The sequence below is a fragment of the Triticum aestivum genome, chromosome 6B (assembly GCF_018294505.1).
Source record: "Triticum aestivum cultivar Chinese Spring chromosome 6B, IWGSC CS RefSeq v2.1, whole genome shotgun sequence".
Lineage (NCBI taxonomy): Eukaryota > Viridiplantae > Streptophyta > Magnoliopsida > Poales > Poaceae > Triticum > Triticum aestivum.
The window spans coordinates 447633912-447653432 of NC_057810.1; the positions used below are offsets into that span (position 1 = coordinate 447633912).

The window sequence follows — 19521 nt, forward strand, 5'->3', positions numbered from 1 at the left end:
AATCGTCATTGCAGTTTTATATGTGGGAGAGGCCTCTACTAGCATGTCATCCCTTACTCGAATTTTTATGCACCTATGATTAGAACTATTAGCAAGCATCCGCAAATAATAACAAGTTCATTAAGGTAAACTCAACCACATCATTAAGATAAATTGACCCCCCTTCATCCCATATGCAATGACTCACAAACTAGGGTTTAGATTTATATCACTCCGCAACCCACCATAAGCAAATCATTAAATATTACAACACCTTATAGCATAATCCATTTACTTGCATGCTCATATGATGGCAACCAAAGGATAAAAAATAAAACATGCAACTCAAACCAATCATGATCACCAATTAACCCATATGACAAAAGTAAACTACTAAGACATAATAGCGATGAGAAAAATCATTGGATAACAATTTATATCATCAAAAACCATGTTCAAGTAGGGGGTTACAATGGGTTGTGGGAGAGTGGACCACTGAATATAGAGGGAGGAATGTGATGGACGTGTTGATGAAGACGACGAAGTTGATGGAGATGGTCGTTGTGGCGATGGTTCCCTCGCTGAAGCTCCGACACCACTGGGGAGAGGGGAGAGAGCCCCCCTCCTTCTTCTTCCTTGGCTTATCCCCTAGATGGGGAGAGGATTTCATCTTTGGTCCTTGGCTGCCATGGCTCCCGGAGGGAGGGAGCCCCTCCGATCTCTCTCTCTCTCTCTCTCTCTCTCTCTCTCTCTCCGCTACTGTTTTCTATCCGAACACCGTCTCTTAAATATCCGAAGATCCGTAACTCTGATTAGGTTGAAATTTTGAGGGGGATTTCCCCATAAAATTAGCTTTCTTGCCCCTCGCTTCTCACTAAGTTGCTCTACCAGGCTATTGCCACCTCTCCAAGTCCGGAGCCCCTTGCGCAAATTTGGTCCATTAAACTCCTGCTTAAGATTAAGATATTTGTATGCAATGGATCCGTGGTTGGGTACCTTCAGGGGTGGAGGTACTCAAGCGCAATGGTCCAGGGGATAGAATTTGTCCACTATGCAAGACCGTGGAACATTCCAAACACACCTTCTTCGTCTGCATGATGGCACAATTCATCATTAAATATTACAACACCCTATAGCGTAATCCATTTACTAGCGTGCTCATATGATGGCAACCAAAGGATAAAAAATAAAACATGCAACTCAAACCAATCATGATCACCAATTAACCCATATGACAAAAGTAAACTACTAAGACATAATAGCGATGAGAAAAATCATTGGATAACAATTTATATCATCAAAAACCATGTTCAAGTAGGGGGTTACAATGGGTTGTGGGAGAGTGGACCACTGAATATAGAGGGAGGAATGTGATGGACGTGTTGATGAAGACGACGAAGTTGATGGAGATGGTCGTTGTGGCGATGGTTCCCTCGCTGAAGCTCCGACACCACTGGGGAGAGGGGAGAGAGCCCCCCTCCTTCTTCTTCCTTGGCTTATCCCCTAGATGGGGAGAGGATTTCATCTTTGGTCCTTGGCTGCCATGGCTCCCGGAGGGAGGGAGCCCCTCCGATCTCTCTCTCTCTCTCTCTCTCTCTCTCTCTCTCTCTCTCTCTCCGCTACTGTTTTCTATCCGAACACCGTCTCTTAAATATCCGGAGATCCGTAACTCTGATTAGGTTGAAATTTTGAGGGTGATTTCCCCATAAAATTAGCTTTCTTGCCCCTCGCTTCTCACTAAGTTGCTCTACCAGGCTATTGCCACCTCTCCAAGTCCGGAGCCCCTTGCGCAAATTTGGTCCATTAAACTCCTGCTTAAGATTAAGATATTTGTATGCAATGGATCCGTGGTCGGGTACCTTCAGGGGTGGAGGTACTCAAGCGCAATGGTCCAGGGGATAGAATTTGTCCACTATGCAAGACCGTGGAACACACCTTCTTCGTCTACATGATGGCACAATTCCTTTGGAGATGTTTCAGAGAAGTGGTTGGTGGGAGATGGTGTAACACCAACTTCCCAGACCTCTTTGAGGAACTTCGGGCATCCGCACGTAGGACCCTCCACACTAGGTGGCTGGGCATTACGGTTCTTGTGTGGACTTTGTGGTCGATTCATAATAAGCTTGTGATTGAGCGTGCCCCTCTTCGTCAACCGACTGATGCTATCTACAAAATGTGTGGCTACTTGCAGCTATGGAAAACCGCTTAGCCGTGGTCCGGAGCGGGATGCCATCAACATCTTCACTACAGATCTTCGGGCGTTGGCTCTTCGTTTGGCACTGACGCTACCAGCACCACCTCCTGAGCCGGATTAGTCCCTAGGACTCATCGTGGCCGCAGCCGCCGCTTATTTATTATGTACTTTTGAGGGCTTGTTGAAATGTGCCCTTAGTAAAACCCTTTCATACTATGTTTGTGTGCTACTTTGTGTTGTGTGGTGTGGTGTTTCTATGTATGAACTCGTTTGTCTCTAGTGATTTGCTTTATATATAAAGCGACGCAAAAGCCTTTTTCAGTAAGAATCCACCCACAACGCCACATAGAGCTTGGAGGGAAAAATGACGACTTTGGTTTCGCTCATGAGTTAAAGGGGGTTAAATAGGGTGACCGATTCAGCAAAAAATGACCCAATTTCTCTCACCGCTTTTACGAGAACACGCGTGAGCTCGCGCCATCTCTCTGCTAGCATGAGTTCGACGCCGCGTTTCCCTCCCCTGCACGCGACGAGCCTAACCGAGAGGAAACGGCTGATTCGTCGTTCCTCCTAACAAGCCTGATTGGGATCATACACGGCACAATTCTCACACCTGGAACGGCACACGTACCGCACCGCATCGCGTAGCACGACACGACATTCCCTCTATGCCCCACCACAGGGAGTCCCAACTCCCAACCTCCACCTGCATCAATCATCCCTCGTCCATCTCACCACCATGCCACCTGTGTCTCCACTCCACTCTGCTCAGCTCACCTCCATAAGGTTTGGCATGGAACTGGGACTGGGAGCTCCAACTTCTCCGCCGCCATGGCGTGGCCATCTCCTCTTCCGCGCGCTCGTCATCTTCCTCTGCCTCTGGTCAGTGTGGCTCCCATCTCGTTCCGTAACCTGGATGCGTCAGAACGATGCGCTTTTCGTGGCGTTTCTTGTGTGTTTTCCTGATTATTTCGCCGCATCTGGGTGTCACTCGCGCACAGTTAGCGTCTTTTTAGGCGGAATGCGTTCTCTTCTGTTTGGGTCCCAAATATTTCCAGAGCTCTGTAGTGTACGCCCCCTTGGGTTATTATTGGTTGATTCGAGATTTCCTACTGCGCATCTGATTGTCGACAAGATTGTGTTCTTAGATTATTATAGGCTTCAAATCTCTCATCTTCCCTTTTAACGAAAAACAGTAGGGAAATACATCTCAATTTTGTGTTGTGCCATGATAAGGAATAATTTAGCACAACATGTGGGACACCAATTCCGGCTCAAAAACAGAAGGGGAAAAAAGCAGATTCTAAATGATCCTAATATACATACCACTTTGGTTATAAAGCTCCTGCAGTTTTCTTTTAGGAGATTATGGAGAAAAGGAGGATGGCTGCATCACTGATATGTGAATGTTTCTTCTTCTCTTACACAGTCTGTTTGCTCCTGTTGATCAAGATTTCACCTCTGTTTATTTATGTCACATTATTCCTCCTTGCATTTATTAATGACTTTCTAGAAGATTATTCAAATAAATTAACGCCATATACATTTCTCCGTTGTTGTCTACTCATTTCTGTTCCAGTCTAAAGTAACATAATTGTATGAATGTGAAACAAGTACTCCCTCTGTAAACTAATATAAGACCGTTACAAGATAAGTGTTGAGAAGAAAATATTCTCTTTGGACAATACTTTTTAATCGTTTGACAGCCAAACAGATTATAAGCTGAAGAGAAATGACTCTAGTTAGTTCATACTGAACATTTTCAGGGTTACATCATCCGAGACAAATAAACAACATGCGGAACTACCACCAAGAGGATGGAATTCCTATGATTCTTTTTCTTGGACGGTTGATGAAAATGCATACTTGCAAAATGCAAAGGTTTTGGCAGAAAAGTTACTACCACATGGATATCAGGTTATCTACCAGATATTTTTTTGTTTGCGAAACCAGAATTCTTTTACTTTGTGCTTAATGACATAGGCCCTGTTTGGATACTCTAACACAGTTAGAGTTAGAGTTATTTTCTAACCTAGTCTAACCCAAATAAGCACCTCTCTACCGGGATAGTTGGGTTAGATGAAACTAACCCACTCTAACCCTCCCTGTTTGGATACTTTTGGGTTATTTGAGCCCCCAACTAACCCAAACTAGCTCTAACTCCATGATCCAAACAGGGCCATAAGAGAATATGAACACTGATAATTCTGATTAACTTTATGTTCATTATCTACTTGTAGTATGCAGTTATTGATTACCTGTGGTACCGAAGGTACGTTGATGGGGCATATACAGATTCGTATGGGTTTGACAACATTGATGAGTGGGGTCGACCGTTTCCTGACCTCCAAAGATTTCCATCGTCCAAATATGATAAAGGGTTCAGTCAAATTGCCAATAAGGTTCACGAGATGGGCTTGAAATTCGGCATCCATTTAATGGAAGGAATAAGTACACAGGCTGTTAATGCGAACACACCCATCTTGGATATTGAGACGGTATGCTTCCTCCTTTCAATTGCTATTATACTGCAAATATTGTTATTTCAGAATTATCTGTTACTAAAACAGAAGACAAATGACAATTCTTGACCATGCGTTGCAATCTACAAATTTATTTGTGAAATGAAATGAAGAGATATGATAATGGGAGCAGTGGAGATACCTCCATGGATTTCAAGGGTCTATCATACTGTATCTACCATACTGTTATAGACATATTATTAAAAGGAGGCACTAATGTGCTTTGTCAAATGATGCTGTCCTTAGGAGAGCATTTATTGTTGTCCATAAATCATTTTTTGCGCACTTCAAAGAATGCCATAGAACTTCATTTTATTATTGTTAATGTGGTGTCTTATCCTTTTCAGGGAAAACCCTATGTAGAGAATGGTCGGCAATGGGCAGCTCGTGACATTGGCCTGACCCATAAAACATGTGCATGGATGCCACATGGATTTATGAGTGTAAATACGGATATTGGAGCTGGACGGGCCTTCTTAAGATCTCTTTACCGACAGTATGCGGATTGGGGTGTTGATTTTGGTATGCTATTTCTAAATCTGTACTTTTCGTTAGTTTGATGATCCTCATGACAATATGGTATGGTAGAGAGCTCCCACCTTGGGAGTAGTTGACATTTCTTAAGCGTTGACATAACTTGAGTTTGAAGAGATTATTCCATATGTACCATTCTTGCAGTGAAGGTTGATTGTATCTTCGGTACTGATTATAGCCCGGAAGAAGTAATAACTGTTTCACAGGTAAATAACTTAGCATCCTAGAGTTAGTTACACAAGTCCCGTTGAAATTGGTGCACCTTCAGAATCAGTTGATTCTCCCATTGCAGCTCCTGCGAGAGCTTGACCGCCCAATAGTACTATCCATCTCACCAGGAACTGAAGTCACTGTACCATTAGCTGAAAACATCAGTGAACATGTTAATATGTATAGGATAACAGGAGATGATTGGGACAACTGGAAAGATGTTAGTTCACATTTTACTGTGTCAAGGTAAATCAAAACAGATATTCTCTGTATATCCATTATATACTCCTTATTTCTGTATTCAGTTTTTTTAAATATTCTCTAGTAAATAAGAACTTATTTGTTTGCATATTGCGCACAGTGCCTTCTCTGCTGCGAATAAGATTGGGGCCGCCGGATTACGAGGAAAATCTTGGCCAGATTTAGACATGCTTCCATTTGGCTGGCTAACTGATCCGGGTAACAATTTGTATCTTTACTTTACTATCATAATAATTGTGATTCCCCTTGCCCTCTGTGGCTGCTAATCAAGATGGTAAGTCACTTACCTTGCCAAAAAGAGAAGTGTAAATAATTGTCTTAGTACACTAGATAAGAACTGTACAATGCAGCATTACTCATGCTGCTTTTGTTCTGCACCAACTCAATATTTAGTTGCGTCTATTGGATCGGTACTGTAGATTATGTGTATCTCTGCTTGCTAGTTTTCATTGATTGGGACCAGGATGATAAATCATGTCTTAAAACTTCATAAATATACCTGGAATATGACATGTCTCATTCAGTATACTTAATTTTGAAAAATTTCAACTAATTTGATCTTAATTCCTGAACTATAACTTATAACTTATGCACTAGTTTTCGTTGAAAAAGGAAACTTAGCTTGTACCATTGTAAACTGGAAAATATCCAGTGTGAGGCTTAAATGTAGGGCCTGATGCCACATCTCAGTGACACATCGATGCTGTTTTCCAACTCATGTGATGTTCTGATATTTTCTGTGGTACTGAACAAATTGCTGTTCTTTTTTGAGGATACGAATTGCTGGTTCTGTGAAGTGGTTTTATAACTATTAACATACTTTTTTTCCTTTAATAATACAGGTGTCAATCAGGGCCCTCATAGGCCATGTAACCTTACATTTGATGAACAGAAAGCACAGGTTTGCACTTGGTGATTTTCGTGCCTGATTTTCATTTGGCTTTATCCACTGAAATCTTTTTTTCATATGACCTTGCAGATGACACTTTGGTCAATGGCTAAGTCGCCTCTCATGTATGGAGGAGATCTGAGACATCTCGACAATAGTACATTCGGCATCATAACCAATCCTACTCTATTGAAGATAAACTACTACAGTAAAAATAACATGGAGGTACCTGCATTTTAGGATTCTTATTACAACAATATGTACACTTACATGGCCAATAAGCTGAGCTGTTGATTTTCTTTCAGTTCCATTATGTGTATGGTGAGACGTCTTCTAATACCATACATTCTGGTCACTTGAGTTCTCGATATCCTGTAAACCTGACAAAACATGATGGCATGGTCGTGGGTCTCACTTCCTGCACCAATGGCCAAGCTAATGGATGGTTTGTATTTCCACAAGATGGGAAGTCAGATCATATATGCAGGATCTATGAAACAGAGAATGGCAAAAATGTCTCATTTTGCTTGAAAACCTCTTCTTGCCTCGTAAGTGCAACCCAATTATGAATAGAGAAGTAATCGTGTTATAATTTGTATGATCACACACTATACGTTCTAGGGATGATGATATCATGGAAAAGGAAGAAGACCAAACAAAGTTCCATCTGGCAGTTGCAGATATTAACGATTCTTGTTTGGATGCATCTGCTAGTCGGCGGCGGACTGCCTCAGAGGTTAAGCTTCCCATGTTCTCCAGGTGCAAATGGCATGCAAAGCAGGTACACAGCAAATAGATTTGCCCTAACACTAACTAGTCCTGTTCTCATTAGGACTGATGGAATTCTTTTTAGATTTTCAGAGGTTCTTACAGTACTTGAACAAACTACTCACGAAACCCCATTTTCTGTTGGCTGATGTGTTAAATACGTAATGCTCCTTATTATATTACGCTGTCATGGCAGCTGTGGTAACCATATTGGTTTCACAACGCCAACGCATAACCATGTAACTATGTAAATTTGCACTAAATGTTGTTTTGAAACAAGTTCATGGAGATCAATACTTTTCAGCCTTCTTTTTCTGTAGTTGATATTATGTCACGGTTACACTACTAAATGAATGGCAACTAGCTCATAATGTCTTGCATCAAATTTCTCTAGATGTGGGAGCTGAATGACAAGGGTAACCTTGTGAGCAGCTATTCAAGATTATGTGCCACAGTAGAATCCAGCAAGGAAGCAGGTAATCATGGCATCATTCTTTTTGTATGCGTTGGTTAGGAAAAATATTACATGGTTGGCACAATTCTTTATGCAGTAGGTATTACTGGAGCTCGTGCATGGATTGCAACTGGAAGTAAAGGTTAGTGATCATGTACTACAGTCTCAGAAGATCCTAAATCCAATCCTTAAAAATTGTGATAGGAGTGAACATTTTTGCTAGATCTGTTTCTAGAAGACTATGCTTCATTGATACAGTGTGTCTTGTTTATGCACTAAAAATAATGAAATTGAGTTATTTTTTCCCAGGAAATATAAACTAGTGAAAATGGTAGGTACCGGATCCCTACCAGGGCGTGGTCTCAGGTTGTAGGGGTGGAAGGAGGGATGGCGTGGTCGCCGGCGCTGGGGCGCTGTCGTTGCGTGCGCGCGCGCGAGAGAGAGAGAGCAGGGGCCGCGGCTAGGGTTAGGTCTCCCGGCCCCTAAGGAAGCCGAGCAAATATGATTGCTTCTTGCTTAATCCCAAAACGGGTCCTTACACGAGTTTATATAATCCTCCTAATAATAAGATAATTGGGCTAAGCCCCTAATAACAATACGATAAACTGCTGGGCCACAACTAATTGGGCTAAGCCCCTAATATGGCGGTCATAACATCTCTCCCCGCCTGCTCAAACAGCTCGTCCTCGAGCTGGAAGGCGGGGAAGATCAACGGCCGCCAAACACCTCCGCGTCAACTGGGGCGGGCTGGTCGCCGAGCCCGGCGGCGGCGGGGTCCTCCTCCATGTAGTCTGCAACCTCCAGGTAGAAGAGTCGTGGGCAGATGTGGCCCGGTACATAGGGCTTGTCGCAGTTGAAGCACAACCCTTGGCGGCGACGCTCGAGTTGCTTGGCCGGGGTGAGCTGGCGGAACTGGCGGAACGGGCAGCCGCGGCAAGGGGCGCCGCGGAAGCCTGGGTAGGCCGACCGTGCGTGGAAACTTCCGGCCAGGGTGGTGGCCCAGCGGCCCAGGGCGGTGGCGCCTGCTGGATGGCCACCGCGCGACGCTCGAACGCGCGGGCGTAGTACATGGCCGTCTGGAGATCCTGTGGCCCGCGCATCTCTATGTCCACGCGGATGTGGTCCGGTAGGCTGCCGACGAAGAGCTCAGCCCGCTGACGAGCCGAAACGCCGGGGGCGTGGCACGCCAGTGCCTGGAAGCGGTCGGCAAAGTCTTGCACCGAGGTGAGGAACGGAAGACGCCCAAGCTCCCGCATATAGGCGGACCGAAGCGCAAGAGGCACAAATCGCGAAAGCGCTCCCATGGTGGCATGCCGCCCTCATCCTGTTCGAGGACGTAGTACCATGTCTGCGCAGCTCCTCGGAGATGATACGAGGCGATCCAGGTGCGGTCGGACGCGAGCATGCGCTGCCCCCTGAAAAATTGGTCGCATTGGTTGAGCCAATTCAGGGGGTCGACGGTGCCGTCGTAGGTTGCGAACTCCAGCTTGGAGAATCTCGGCGGCGGTTGGGCGTGGACGACGGGCGGGTGCGCCTCGTCAGCACGAAACAACGAGGATGACGGGACTGAGTAGGCGGGCATCAGGGTGCCGCCCTGGAACAGGGGCCCGTCGACGCTGGCGAAGGGCTCGGCGGAGCCCGAGGACCCGCCAAACTGCATGGCCGGGTGCGTCACCGGTGGGGGCAGCACGTGCGGCCCGACCGAGGCCGTCGTGTAGACCGGCGCAAGGGACCCCGCGAGCCAGGCCGCGCCGGTAACGGAGACGGTGACGTGGGAAACCGGACCTGGTGGATGGGCACCCCCGGGCCCGTCGTCGGGATGCCCGGGGCCGCGGTCGCCGCCGGCGGCGGCTGCAGCTGTTGCTGCTGCTGCTGCATGGTGGAGGCGCCGGGGTTCGTCGCTGGTGGCGGCTGCCACGGCAGCTGCTGCATGGCGGCGGCGACGGGGGTCGTCGAGGATAGTGGCTGCCACGGCGGCTGCTGCGGCGGCGGGGCGGTGGCGAAGGGCACACGCGGCTGCAGCCCATAGGATCTCGCGAGGAATGTGCAGATGCCCGCAACCGCCTGGGTGAGATCCCGGATGGCAGCCGTCATCTCCTCCGGGGTGAAGACGACGGGGACGGGCGCAGCGGAGGTGACCGGCACCGGCACGGGCGGGGCGCCGGCCGTGGTGGCCATCGGGGCGGTCGTCGCGGTCGGCAGCGGGAGGGTCGGGGTGGGCGGCGGCGAGGACATGATCGCACCGAAGCTATCTGATAACAAATTGGTAGGTACCGGATCCCTACCAGGGCGTGGTCTCAGGTTGTAGGGGTGGAAGGAGGGATGGCGTGGAGGAAGGCGTGGTCGCCGGCGCTGGGGCGCCGTCGTTGCGTGCGCGCGCGAGAGAGAGAGAGCAGGGGCGGCGGCTAGGGTTAGGTCTCCCGGCTCCCTAAGGAAGCCGAGCAAATATGATTGTTTCTTGCTTAATCCCAAAACGGGTCCTTAAACGAGTTTATATAATCCTTCTAATAAGACAATTGGGCTAAGCCCCTAAACTATACGATAAACTGGGCCACAACTAACTGGGCTAAGCCCCTAATATGCCAGTCATAACAGAAAAGCTGAAGAGAACTGAAATGTTTGCAGAAATTTTATGTTGTAAGATTCATGTTCTGTAATCTTTTGTAAGCTGAAAACAGAACAATATAACATTGTAATATTAATAGTGGTAGCTCATTCTCGTGACATTGATATGCGGAATTTAAGAAAAAGAGTAGAGCGGAATTTTATGTGGGCTCAGAGAGCAGTGATGCGAAAACATGAGACATATTACCTTCCCTAAGCTGGCATTTACGAAAATGGTACTCCCTCCGATACATAATAAGTGTCGCAGTTTTGAACTAAGGTTGAACGGATCGGAGGGAGTACTATTTTTCGTTAACGAATATGCAACCTGTCATACTGACTATGTGATATCTAGTTATTCTAGTACTGTGTTAGGAATGTTCCAGTCTCCAAATGTTTATTTGCTCATTTCTTTGCGTTGAGACCTAATTGGGGTGCTGGTATTTCTGGCTTCTTCGTTACGCGCGTGTCTTTCAGAATGAACCTCCATGGTAATACACAAGAAGTAGTTCATGATGTTTAATTTTTAATTTATGTCGCAGGGGAAATCTACCTTGCGTTCTTCAACCTCGACTCGGTGAGCCGGAAAATAACCGCGAGAATATCGGACCTGGAAAAGGTTCTTGGGACAGCCTTCGTACGAAAACACTCATGCAGCTGCAGTGAAGTTTGGAGTGGGAGGAATCTTGGTCTCCTCGAGGAAGAGATCTCAGCGGCGGTGAACCCACACGGCTGCGTGGTGTTCGAACTCATGTGTTGAGGTTTGCCAGACTTCCTCACGGGGGGAATAATCTTGGGAGCCTACTACAATCCCATGATATGATATGATCCTGAACAGCGTGAACCTTGAACAATATTGGGTAGGTCGTTTCCAGGACAGTGCTTGAAAGCGGTCGAGCTGACCTTGGTCAAACAGTACCCGTGCTAGAACGGGATGGGTTTGCATAAGGCGAGCGATCTGCGCCGGCGCACCGGCCCAAAGTTTGGGCCGGTCGCATCCTAGCTGCTGCAGGATGCCACTTTTTCTGGCCGTTTGATCTAGCGGAAAAAAAGACGGTTCGTCCCAGATCTTCTTCCTCGCGCATCTCGCGCTCATGCAGATCCCCGCATCTCCGCCGTCTCGCGCAGCTCCCCTCCGGTGCCTCATCTCCCCTCCGGTGGCCTTCCTCGTTGCCGGTCCGCACCCTCGCCGGCCGTCCTCGTCGTTGGTTCCCACCCTCGCCGGTCATCCTCGTCACTGCCTTGACCCATGCAACAGTTGCACCTGCGGTTGCAGCTCTCGGCGGCTCCGGTTGTAGCTCCGCCGCCATCCCTCGCCATTGATGCTCGCTGAAGGGAATTGTGTCGACGACTCCCACCAGCCAATCACGCCATTGAACGGATGTAGCAAAATACTTCGCCGGACATAGCAAAACTTGACAACGGTTGCAGCAAAAACGCCGTCGCGAGGTCGCAGCTCCGACTTGATGGATGTAGCAAAACAGTTCGCCGGTAGTAGCAACAACAAATTACGGTTGCAGCAAAATCGCCATCGCTGCCCAGCACGACGACATGGGTCGCAGCTAATCCGCAAATGGTTGTAGCAAAAAAAATGCCGGTGGTAGCTCCGCCATAGCCGGTTGTAGCACCTATAGTCCGGGTTCCAGCAAAAAGTCGCCGGTGGTAGCTCCGCCATAGCCGTTGTCGTACCTTCTCCACCATAGCCGCTTCTAGCACTGGAGGTCTCTGTTTCCTTTCCGCCGATGGAAACATCCAGCTTCCTTGTCCCCCCGTTGTCCTGCTTTCAAAAAACATGTGACGCCCCCGATTCAATCGTACACTAATCATGCACGCATATGTGTACGATCAAGATCAGGGACTCACGGGAAGATATCACAACACAACTCTAGACACAAATTAAAATAATACAAACTTTATATTACAAGCCAGGGGCCTTGAGGGCTCGAATACATAAGCTCGAATGCACAAGAGTCAGCGGAAGCAATAATATCTGAGTACAGACATAAGTTAAACAAGTTTGCCTTAAGAAGGCTAGCACAAACTGGGATACAGATCGAAAAAGGCGCGGGCCTCCTGCCTGGGATCCTCCTAAACTACTCCTGGTCGTCGTCAGCGGGCTGCACGTAGTAGTAGCCACCTCCGGTGTAGTAGGAGTCGTCGTCGACGGTGGCGTCTGGCTCCTGGGCTCCGACATCTGGTTGCGACAACCAGGTAGAAGGGAAGGGGGAAAAGGGGGAGAAAAGCAACCGTGAGTACTCATCCAAAGTACTCGCAAGCAAGGAGCTACACTACATATGCATGGGTATATGTGTAAAGAGGCAATATCGGTGGACTGAACTGCAGAATGCCAGAATAAGGGGGGGGGGATAGCTAATCCTGTCGAAGACTACGCTTCTGGCAGCCTCCGTCTTGCAGCATGTAGAAGAGAGTAGATTGAAGTCCTCCAAGTAGCAGCGCATAGCATAATCCTACCCGGCGATCCTCCCCTCGTCGCCCTGTGGAAAAGCGATCACCGGTTGTCTGTGGAACTTGTCTGGGTGTGTTTTATTAAGTATTCGCTTCTAGTTGTCATAAGGTCAAGGTACAACTCCGGGTCGTTCTTTTACCGAGGGACACGGCTATTCAAATAGATAAACTTCCCTGCAGGGGTGCACCACATAACCCAACACGCTCGATCCCATTTGGCCGGACACACTTTCCTGGGTCATGCCCGGCCTCGGAAGATCAACACGTCGCAGCCCCACCTAGGCCTAACAGAGAGGTCAGCACGCCGGTCTAACTCCTATGGCGCAGGGGTCTGGGCCCATCGCCCATTGCACACCTGCACGTTGCGTGGGCGGCCGAAAGAAAAACTAGCCCCCTTAATACAAGAGCAGGCTTACGTTCCAATCCGGCGCGCGCTGACGTCTAGAAGGCTTCGGTTGATACCACGACGTCGAGTGCCCATATCTTTCCCGCGTAGTTGGTTAGTGCGTATAGGCCAGTGGCCAGACTCAGATCAAATACCAAGATCTTGTTAAGCGTGTTATTATAAAGCAACCGCGAACGCCGACCAGGGCCAGGCCCACCTCCCGCCTAGGTGGTCTCAACCTGCCCTGTCGCTCCGCCACAAAGATCCACACAGAGGGCCGTCGGGACAAAGGTCCTTTCAGCCCCCAATCCGTGAATCACTCGCGGGCACTCAACGAGCCGACCCGACTTTAGTCACCATCTGTATAGTATGTATATATGTACAGTATATACCCGTGATCACCTCCCGAGTGATCACGGCCCAATAGTATAGCAAGGCAGACTGACAAGAATGTAGGGCCAGTGATGATAAACTAGCATCCTATACTAAGCATTTAGGATTGCGGGTAAGGTATCAATGACTGTAGTAACAATGACAGGCTATGCAACAGAATAGGAGTAATCGAACAGTAACATGCTACACTACTCTAATGCAAGCAGTATAGAGAGGAATAGGCGATATCTGGTGATCAAGGGGGGCTTGCCTGGTTGCTCTGGCAAGGAGGGGTCGTCAACTCCGTAGTCGAACTGGGGGTCGCCGACAGTCTCGGGGTCTACCGAAAAGAAGTTACAGAGGGGGAACACAATAAATAACAGAGCAATCAAAGCATCACAAAGCGTAACATGGCAATATGCGGTGCTAGGTGTGCCCTAACGCGGCAGTAGGTGGTACCGGCGAAAGGGGGAAACATCCGAGAAAGTATCCCCGGTGTTTCGCGTTTTCGGACAGATGAACCGGAGGGGAAAGTTGCGTGTTTGCTATGCTAGGGATGTGGGGCGGACGAACGGGCTGCGTATCCGGATTCGTCTCGTCGTTCTGAGCAACTTTCATGTAGAAAGTATTTCCACCTGAGCTACGGTTTATTTTATATTAATTTTTAAAGTTTTAACTCATTTTCTAATTATTATTATTAAATTAATTCGAAATTAGTATTATTGCATCAGCATGACGTCGGCATGATGTCAGCAGTCAACAGAGGTGTTGACTGGTCAAACTTACGTGCGGGACCCACCTGCCATACACTGTTTAGGTTAATTAGGACTTAGCTAATCTAATTACTATTTAATTAAACTAACTAGTTGATTAGATTAACTAAACATGATTAATTAACTTAATTAAGTCACTAATTAATTAATTAATTAATAATTTTATTAATTCATTTTTATTTTATTTTATTTTATTTTAAAGAAACGTTTTGGGGCTGGGCCCCTTTTGTCATAGGCCCTAGGGGCCAAACGGGCGCTGCTTAGCGGGTGTGGGCGCTGGGCTAACTAGGGCTTCGCCCTGATGGTGCAGGCGCGTGCGTTGGGCGCCGTAGCGCGTGGCCAGGAGGGGGAGGGTCGGTGTGTGGCCCAGCGCCGGCGACCATGGCCGGAGCGGGGTGGCGCGACGAGGTCGTAGCGGTGTGCGCGGACATGAGCGGGCGCTTGAGCGCGACGAAGATGGGGGAAGGGTGAGGCGCAGGGTGCGGCTCCGAGCGGCGCAACGAGCAGAGGGCCGCGACGGGCGCGGCGCGTGCGTGGGCGCGGTAGAGAAGGCCCGGGCGCCGAGAACGGCGCCGACGACAGAGGGAAAGGGGTAGACGAGGGGACCTCACAGCGGGTCGTAGGGGACGAGGCAGTGGTGCTCGAGGTGGGGGACGGGGTAGACGCACGCAGGGGAGGCAGTCCGGTGAGGGAGCGTTCCGACGAGGCGGCTCCGACGTGGTTCAGGCGGCGGCGTCGATGTCGTGCCCCGATCCAGTTCTAGATCGGGAGGGGGTGAGGACGGGGAGGCGAGCGACGGGGTCGAGGCGGCAAGGGCGGGGCGACGCCGGAGACGATGAGCGGTGCCGGGGAACACCGACAGCGAGGCGGACAGCGGGGCCCCGAGGTCGGAGCCCGATCCGGATCGAGGGGAAGTGAGGGAGGAGAGGGGATCATGCGGGGGGAGGCATGTCGACGGGGAGGCCTTCGGGCGACGGCGGACGAGGCGGGCCGTCGGGGGCGACACGGTAGGCGCGGCAGGGTTGAGCCACTCCCCGATCCAGATGGGATCGAGAGGAGAGGGGGAGAGACGTGGGTGAGTGAGGGCGAGTGGGAGGTGGCGATTAGGGTTCTGGTAGGTGGGGGGATAAGGGAGTGAGGGGGCGGCCTGGGCCGGTTTGGGTTGGCCGTCCAGCTGGGCCAGTGGCCCAAGGCCCTTGGGGAGCCGGGGAGGGGGTTCTTTTTTACTCTTTATCTATTTTTCTTTTCTGTTTTATTTCTAGTCTCTCTTTCATTTAGTTTTTATCTAATATTAAAATGATCCCTAATTTAGTAATACATTAAAACCCACTACAACAAAAGGTTTTACCCCAAAACAATTTAGTTTAGTATTTTGTTAATTACAAAAGCATTTCAATATTGGTTTTTGCTACTGTTTTATTCACCTAAGGGTATTTAAACATTTTATAAAACTGTGGTTTCTCCTCCATAATTACCTATGCATTAATTGGATCATTCCAAACATTTTACTTTCAATATCCGAAAACTTTTATTGTTTGCTTGATTTTGGATTTGAATTTGAATCGGTTTCGAACTAACGTGAGATTAGCAACAGTAATCAAAGTGACGTGGCATCATTAGCAGAGAATTACTGTAGCTTAATTATCCGGGCGTCACAATTCTCCTCCACTACAAGAAATCTCGTCCCGAGATTTAAGAGGTAGTGAAAGGGGGGAAGGTTGATCTAGCGGGCCTTCTCATCCTGGCTTGCTCTTCTCGACGAGGCCGGTCCAATACATTGGTGTCTTCATTTCTCTGCTTCAGGTCATCATGATGAAGTCGGCGTCCTTTCTTCAGGAACTCCATCGTACTTACGAAAGAATAAAGGGTGGGCATATCGGGAGAACAGACCTCTGCAAGGTCAACAATCTGATCGATAACATCGAGGAAGGTGGCGAAAGTATCTCTCGAATTGAAACTTACAAAAATATCGAGAGCAAAGTAAGAAGGTATCATGGGAAGTTTCCAGCGGGCAGGCAATCATTCGATGCGTGAAATAGGGCGTGGAAAGGGATTCAAAGCAATGGGAATAAGTATTGTGTCTGATACCAGAATTGATGATCTCTCGAAAGGTGGCTCGTGAATCACATACGAGGCCAAGTACGAGGAATTAACTTTGGAAACCGGGGAAGTATAAGAGAGTCAGGTTTCGATCCTATGGAACTGTGGATTATGGGCCCACCATGTGGTTAAAAGTAGGAACACCATTGATATCTTGCACGATCATGATAGCAAGACATGTCAAAGGGTATCCTGTCGGTTATGTCGGCAACAACATCGGTACCAAGGGCAAGGGACAAAGAGAACCATTTTTCTTCTCGTTGAACGAGGCGGACCAATAGGCAAAGTTCTCGTCCATCAGCGGTTACCGGAAAGTCATCAACAGTAGAAACAGGGTCTTGCTGACAGAATTGTACACCGAGGGGTTTACATAAGTAGGAGAATATTACTACTTAGATCATATAGATCACAAGAAAGGTTAAACAGCCCAATGGGAGGGAAATGTGATCATCAGATTAAACAACAACGGAAAGGAAAATGTGTTAAAACACCTATTTCAGGGGTATTTCCTTCCCAAGGACAAACAGAGTATGATATCCGTGACAGGATATAATGTAGAAAACCCTCTAGGTAGGGGGAGAGAAATTGTCATGACATTACCCATACAACGGTGTTTTGGATAATCGAGCGAGAAACATTTAGTATTGGGCTTCAAATGTTTTTATTGAAGATCGGAGTACCACAGACATGCTTCGAGATAGATTTGATATGGTCTTCAAGCAAGGGTCGGACTTGGATAAACAAAGGATTCATCAGGAACAACCTATAAAATAGGTCTTACAATTTCCTTATGGAAGAATGGTTAACCTTGCTAAAAAGGAATCTATAACAATAGGGCCTTTGGCCAGGGGTGCTAAGCAAAGACACCACCTAACCGGGTTATGTAGAGACCAATGCTATAACTCTTGGGGATATGTTCCAACCATCATATCTGATCGAGATTCAGATCTGATTGGTGTCAGGATACCTCAGACTCAGGATGTGTGAGAAAAAAATGTGCAACACAAATTTGACGAGATGACATTGTAAGATTCTTGGAAAATGAACTATGGAAGTGAATTCCGAAACAAGAGTTCAACATTAAACCAAGGAGAAGACGAGGACCTGGCTGATGGACTCAGCGACTATTCATCGAGATTAACAAAAGATGGATTTCCACAATGATGTGAACAAGGTGGCAACACTTGTCAGATCAAACGATATAATGATGTATGCTTGATGAAAACATACACAATTAAATATTGGTTGAAAGGGGCGCCCGAAATATGGGCTGGGTTGCACGACCAACGTCGGAATGGAAATTTAGCAACTAGCACACTACATTGGAATTATTGTCCATTAACTCTGACGTAACAAGGTTGCTAGAGATATTAAATTCTCATAACAAAGTTCACTCAACACGGGGACTAAGAGAAGAATTATGATGGTGAGAAGCATCACTGTATCAAGAATTCCCTAAGAGGTGGTGAAACTCTCACGACATTCTTGACATAAAAGATGGTATACTCCAAGGTAAAGAAGAACAATTGCTGGATAGCAAGGAACTCAAGGTATAACACAAAACAAGAACAAGTTTGTGTTGGAGGAAAGGTAGTAGAGTGGTCGATGATAACACTAATTATCGAGGACAAGGATTGTCTTTCTCATCATGAATTCCATTGATATCCTAGAAGAATTCAGAATGCTGATGATGAGCATGACACATTTGTCGAGAGAATTCATGAAGATGTGATCAATTGGCGATGACATCAAGTCAAAGGAACGATGACGCGAAAGGTTATTGGAACCACGAGTACAACGTTACTCAAAATCAAGCTTGCTGTTCAAGGTGAAATGATATGATGAGCAAGGTCGGCGTAAGCTTAGCTCATCATCGAAAACTTTGCTCCAGGAAGAAGGACCAGGTAGCACAGTTAAAAAGTTGCACGATAATGATATGGCCGATCAGGCTAGGAATGGCGTGATCGGGTACAAAGTCGTACTTGAAGAAGATTATCAAGAGTTGTTGAACCATAGTGCAAACTCGGTTCAGTTATCGGTGTCTTTGAGTGTTTAATAACTCAGAGCCCATGAAAAACTGTAATCAGTGAGAATGTAGCACTTGATGAAGAACTCATAAGAAGTTATGCAGTTCCATGATAATCTCGAGATACCAGGGGGGTAATACTCGAAGACGGATCAAAGTAGAGGTTGGACTGGGGTATTGATCCGCAGAAGACAAATGTTTAAACTTGCCTGAGAAATGGGAACAAAGAAGAACAATATGGTCGAAACCATAATTACAAGGGGTCCAATTTAATGACACCGAAAGAATTACTCGAATGAGTAAATATTTGGCAAGAAGCTTCCATGATAAGTTCCACATCGGGTCCATGGGCATGAACACAGAGTTCAAGGTCGACTCCCACTTCTCCAATGCATACCCTTTCATTCACTTCTCGCTTTCGATGAAGTTGTAGTGTTGAAATATTATCTGGCAAAACACTAGAAGATTATGACTCGTGAAAACTCTCGGGTGCATACGGCTAGGGATGGCATAGGTTCAACCCATAGGGGCATCTTAGGAACATATACCACAAACATCAGGAGTAATTATCACCAGCTCGAAAGTAGAGCATGATTGACAAAGCAGAGGATACAATTTACCAAAGGCATTATATACCCGTGGAAAGGCTCACAAGGTTATTGAATATGAAGGACGATGTCAGTGAAATCCAACAATGGATCGGGCGATCCACAACGGAGCTGATGCGAGTATCGGTACTCCAGAAAGAATGCACGGGCGTCATATTATAGAACATCGGAATAATTCAATGCTTAGATAACAAAGGAATTATGATTTCCAAAACAAAGGATCAGAAGCAGACGCTCTAATCAAGGATGGATAAGTTGGATAGACCAGAGGCACAATTGACGACAAATAGTTTGGTCGAGAACCAGCTCATGTTCAAAATGACGTCTGAGCTGGAAACATAATTTAGAAGGGTTGATAGATGATTGTGTGCATTCG

General features: G+C 47.1%; 1 pseudogene; it reads left to right on the forward strand.

Annotated features, from left to right (window-relative positions):
* Positions 1-2762: 2762 nt before the first annotated feature.
* LOC123137415 (probable alpha-galactosidase B) lies at positions 2763-11488 on the forward strand (annotated as a pseudogene).
* Positions 11489-19521: the final 8033 nt, after the last annotated feature.